This window comes from Miscanthus floridulus, chromosome 16 (genome assembly GCF_019320115.1).
Source record: "Miscanthus floridulus cultivar M001 chromosome 16, ASM1932011v1, whole genome shotgun sequence".
NCBI lineage: Eukaryota > Viridiplantae > Streptophyta > Magnoliopsida > Poales > Poaceae > Miscanthus > Miscanthus floridulus.
Genome location: NC_089595.1, coordinates 2,685,632 through 2,691,685, shown reverse-complemented (window position 1 = coordinate 2,691,685; position 6,054 = coordinate 2,685,632).

The window sequence follows — 6,054 nt, the reverse complement described above, 5'->3', positions numbered from 1 at the left end:
CGTTAGATAGAAATTCCACGACTCAGATGAAACGCGTCACAACCGGCCTTCCTCCATGCATGCAAGGACAATATAATTGTAGGTGTACTTTGCATCGGTAGGCATGCGAGGTTGTAGGAGGAGCGGACGTCTCTGCATGTGTGAAAAATCTCTGCATGTAAAGGAGAGACATTAAATGTGTCCACCTGCTTTCGACCTACTTCACGCGTGTAAAAAATCTCTGCATGTAAAGGATGGCATTAAATGTGCCCACCTTCTTTCGACCTTCTCCGAGGCCATTTCAAATTGTTCTCCTCTCTCTCATCCCGACGGCTGTGCTCCCAATCTGGATCAGAGGCGAGGTGGCGGGCTCCCCGGCGGCAGCGCCGCAGCGGCGCTCCGGCCACGCACCCATCCCCGCGCGAAAGGCGCCCCATAGCCACGGCGTAGCCCTTCCCGCGTCAACGACGCTGGCAGCCCGTGTGGTTGCGTCCCTGGCGGCGGTAGGAGGCCGAGCCCCCTCAGATCCGGTCGGCAGGCAGTAGTAGATTCGCCCGAGAACTGCTGCTTCGCCACCTACGAGAAAGCCGGCCACCACCACGTCCTTGCGAGCTTCGAGCGGCATGAGGAGCGAGCCTTCTCGTGGGCGGTGGAGGCAGCTGCTCTGCTTTGTAGCATGGTGAGCAGTAGGCTGGATTTTTTTGTGCTTCTCGTGACACCCCGCGTGGCTGCGCCGCACCCGCACTCGCAGGCGAGTCGGCGGAGTCGCACACAACACACTCGCTCCTCCCCGCGTCTTGCCCTGCTCGCCTAGTCGCTCCTCCTTTGTGCTCAAGCACGGCGACCACCTTCTCCTCCACGTCCTCCGCGCGTCCGGCTTCCTCCTCCAGTCCTTTGACCGTCGAGCGGCTCCGGACTGGCGGCCTCCAACCGCCTCCTCCATGCCCCCCATCCCCCGCGCGTCTAGCCTCAACCTCGAGCGGCTCCGGCCTTCGCCCCCCTCCTCCACGGCACCCTCCCCAACGCATCCGTCCTAGGCAGCCTTCGTTGTTATCTGCCTCTCCACTCGCTTCTCCCTGGCTCCGCTCTCTACCTCACTGCTCCTCCCTCTCCCTCTTCTTTGCGGTGCGGGCATATGGATGGACGGATCTATCGGAGGCTCTAGTGGGCGGCACAGTGGCCCCGACATGTGGCCTCACCTAGGGAGGGCCCCTCGCAGAGGCAGCGCGGGGCGAGCGCGCAGTGTGGCGGCACAGCGTCCCGGCATCATGGCCTCAGCAATGGCGGGCTCCCACGCGGAGGCGGCGCAGCGGTGCTGGGTGAGTGCTCTCCCCGGCACGGTGGTGCGGTGGCGGGGTGGGCCCCAAGGGTGGACGTGAGCTCAGGCGAGTCCCCCTCTTTTCTTTACCTGTATGGCTGTACCATGGGCTGCTCACTGGTGGCTGCTCCGGCGACTCCACAGCCGTATCAGGTGCCTCTATGCCCGATCCAGTGCCTCTATAGCCAGATCCATCCATCCTGGTAAGTCTCCTCATCTCCTTTCTTCTTGTTTGCCTGCTTCTATTTTCTTTAAGTTCTTGATTTGCTGGTAGTTATACTCTCACCAAGAGATTTGTCAAGTTTGGTTCCAGCTGAACGAGTCCACTACCACTAATATGCCAGATATTTGAATTTAATTTTTGTTGTTTAGAGTTCTGCTATTTATTTGCTCATGTGCCTGCTAATTAAAGGATTATTTTTAGCATTTCACAGGAGCTCGACCCACTGTGGTAAAGAAGAGCACTAATTATGAATTGAACAAAGAACTTGCACTCCACAGTTCTATTAGACCGGTATACATTCACCTCCATATCTTATCTCCCTTTCCGTTCTTAATTTATCGTTTGTGTTCTTTTCCCTTTGTCCTTTCCAAACTAAACTAATTTTGGCGGCAAATATTTGAATAATTTATGATGTTTAGAGCTCCGCTATTTAGTTCCCTGTGTGCCTGGGAACATAATTTATTTTGCTATAGATTTAAGGTACCCCTATATCATGTTCTAAAAAATAGACGTTGGACATGCAATCATCTAATTTGTTTTGATGTAAATTTAACAAGCTGCCATACATATGCACTGTCTGTGGTATTGTATTGTGATAAGCAGGTTTGTAACTAATATATTTGGATCTAAAATATGGTTTTAGGTGCTGTGGAAAACAATGGACAAATGCTATAGGTGTGAAGACAAATTGGCTCCAATCGAAGAGAATATGAAAGAGAGCATCTCAGCAAGCAGAGCAGGTCCCAACTGGTACAAGAAAATGAATAACATGAGAGAGTGCAAGGTACCCCAGCAGCAAGATGGTGATGACCTATTCAATCCAGTCACTCAAAATACTTAATTCGTTTTGATAGATATGCATGTCTCATGTGTTTGGTTTGGCACTTTGAATTTTCCATTGCTTTAAAACAATAAAGTGTGCCTAATTGTTCTATTTTTTCATCCCATTTACCATATCTGTCCATCCCACCTTGCTGCTAGATCCGTTCATTCCCTCTCCAGATCTCTGTGTAATACTAGATGTGAGGCTTCCCTTTGTTACTCTTCGTTGTGGCATGAGTAAGCTCTCTGTTTTGGTAGGTTTCCTTGGTCTATTATAATTTATACATTTTCGCTTTTCTTGTCTCAGATTCCTTTTTTGTGCTTTATGCTTAGTGTATCGATCTGTGAGCGATTTGTGAGAAAATATACTCTGATGGCGTTCGGGCAGCCTGTTGCAAATATTGCATGTAGAAACAATTTTGACTAATCTTGCAGCAACTGAGTGACACCTGTTTCAGCCTTGTGTTAGTATCCCATTCCATGTTTATGTTTATCATATCTCAGGTCATATTATTTGCAGGTTAGCAGCTTATCTTCCTTTTTAAGCATTCTATTTCCCCTGTTTAATTTCCTTTCAAACAAATTTCCTCCTGGTAACTTATGCTTGCAGGGAACTGCTGCTCTCCCTTCCCTCCTCTCCCCCTGCGTGATGATTTCCCCCACAATTTTGGCGGTGATGATTTCCCACACAGTTTTCATTGGGTAGCGCAGCTCCTTTGTCTTTATTACATGTGCTCCATATTTTCTAACCTATCCTATACAAAGGGATCAATTTTTAGATTCACAATTTCCCTATCTTCCCTATCTCTAGCATTACATATGGCATGGGTATAACTAATTGTATTCCAACCAGGCAAAAAAACAGGCATTATAACCACTCCAAGTAATTTTCTTTTTTAGTATGCTCAGGTTGTGTCTTCTCTATGCACTGTATAATTGGTTTTTATTTTCCTTGTGATATATAAACTGAATCCAGTTATCTGCTTTGTTTTGTAGAATCTAAACAAGCCATGCACAGGAGCACTGAATACAGAGTAATTATGTGTCCCATGCTATGTTGAGAAAAAAATAAGGCACTCAACATCCACGGTTAATTTCAATAGAGAGACAATGGTGATCATGCAGGTAGACTGCATTTCTTTAAATGATTTAACAAGTGCCAGTTGTTTAGCCTCCTTTTGACAAATGTAGTGGCTTCTAATCCTTTTGTCCTGCTCTGAAGTGTATGTGAATAAAAATAACTATTGGTTTACAATAAACCTGATAGTCCTAGCCGGCCAGAAATTGCTACAAGAAAGAACACCTACATATATCCCTGTGTACAGAGGTTCCCATTCAAATTCTGGATGCTGCTTGATAAACTTGGCACTATTTTTTTGGGAAAAATTATCCTATTGATGTTTAATACAATACATATTGAATCTCATGTACTGGTTGCCGGCTGTACTTAAGTTGATCCATGGAGTCCTTAGCAAAGAAAATGCATTTTGCTTCTTCATGTGCTCCCATTGTAATATATGATGATATGATAGTTCCGATTCAAGTTGGTTATTCGTTTACCATCTAGATCCTTTTTCTGGCCTTAAGGCGAACTACTCTGTATATGACAGGTATCCCATTATTGCATTTTCTCATTTCAATGCTTCTCTATTATTATTGTTGTGCGTACATATCCTAAACCCTATCGACTGCCCCTCTATTGTGTTTAGGTGTGTTCAGTCGTATATCAAGCAAAAGGTGAAAAAAGGATGGACAGGTCAGGAGCTTAGCTCTGAAATGCTTCTTCATTTTTCCCCATTTTCAATTTGGTTTACCTATATGTTATACAGAAATTCCTGTGAATTTTATACATTTCTTGCATATAGAATTAGTTCTTCTGCATTGAACTATTTTTCCATTAGATACACACCCCTCCTAATTAGATGGCATCAAACTAAAACATTGTCTGGTCAGTAGGCAATACCTTTGTATGCAGATTTGCCTTTTTTGATCTCCATGTCAACAACAGGTTGTCAATTGAGGCTGCCTTCCTTTGATACAATATATCTCTATTTGTAATGTTAGTCATAACAGTATGCGTCTGCAGTATTTTCTAACACTGACAATGTTAGTTGCTATTGTTAGAACTGCTTTTCATGTAAAGTTACCTACTCCCTTCCTCCAGTGCTGCTTACATCTTTTTAAAAATCTATAGATTTTCCCTCCATCTTGAAAATGTATGACATGGTGTTGACCTCTGCATTTCAGCTGGACATCGCCGCCACTCTATGTCCCTCTTTTTGTCACCTCCTAAGCTCACCTTAGTTTGGCCATGTGCCTCTGTTTTTTCAATGATTTTACTGATTCATCTTCTCAGCTAAGATGCCACATTTTCCTAAATTGTTTCCCCATTGCAGTGAGTTTGCTACTTGGTTAAATTCAAACTTTGATTTGTGCTGAGGAGCGATAGTGTGGATTCCAACTTCAATTTAATAGTGCTCTAATGATGATGAAAACAAACGACTACACAAAAGTACATGAACATGCAGATGCCTTCGGTGTCCAGCTGTAACACCCGGTTTTAATGGCAAAACCAGATACACACCATATGTGAGCCCAGGAAGTCAAATCTCACATATAGCTACAAATAAGGGTAATATCAAAAGACAACGCTTAAATACATAGCGTATTAGTATAAAGGATATAACCTCAGAGTATAGACAGCGGAACGACAACTCCGATCTTCAGGTGAAGACTTCAAATCCACAGGGACAACTGACTGGTTGATCACAAGCCTAATTCCTCAAAACTCTAGCAATCTGGTACCCATCCGGGATTTTCCCAAAGTATTGAAAAGTAAAACAAGCGTAAGTACATGTCGTACTCAACAAATATAACATGGGGTTCATGAGGCTCAAAAGGCTGACACTGGTTTAACTGCGATTAGCTTTTAATGAGTCATGATTTTAGCAATTGAGTAGCAACAAGTTCACCTCAAGCCCATAAACACATGATCAGGTAAACATGAATAATGAATAGCATAAACAATTAACCATTAGTGAGCATCTTCATCATCCATATCATCAGTGTCCATCATCTATTCCATAAGGGTTCCAAGGCCGCTCATGACCGTGAGCACGGCTGATATACCAGTTTTACACTCTGCAGAGGTTGTACACTTTCACTGTGAGTCGTGATTTACCCTTTCGCCCGAGGTAGCTAGTCTCTTGACCCACTTCCAAGGAAGGTCGGCAGGGTTCACTATGAAGCCTTTCAAAGGTTCGTCTAACAAGTTAGGGCCGCTAGGTTTCTGTGGCCTACGAATGTAGGGCTCCCCTTCCGACAGGCACAATGACGCGCAGCCTATACACTGACGGACAGAGGCCGCACTATATCCGACCCGGAACACACCCCTCTTGCGCCATAAAGGTAACCACTAACGAGCTAGAAAAGGTCCTCATACTGAGCTAAAGCCAGAGCCATGTAGCCCTCACAGCTGTACTGTAAGTCCCGGATGATCACTTACAGATAAGTCCTTAGGGAGAGGAATCTAGAGCACCATAAAAACAGCCCAATGCTCTAGCCCCCTTATTCCATGTTGCTAAAAAGCATCTTTTAAATGTTTATTGCATATACCATTAGTCAAGTTACAAGATCATGGTCTTTAATTGAGCACTAGCATCATACTACCCAATGCAATACCCCAAAGGTATCAAGGTACGAGGTACAAAGT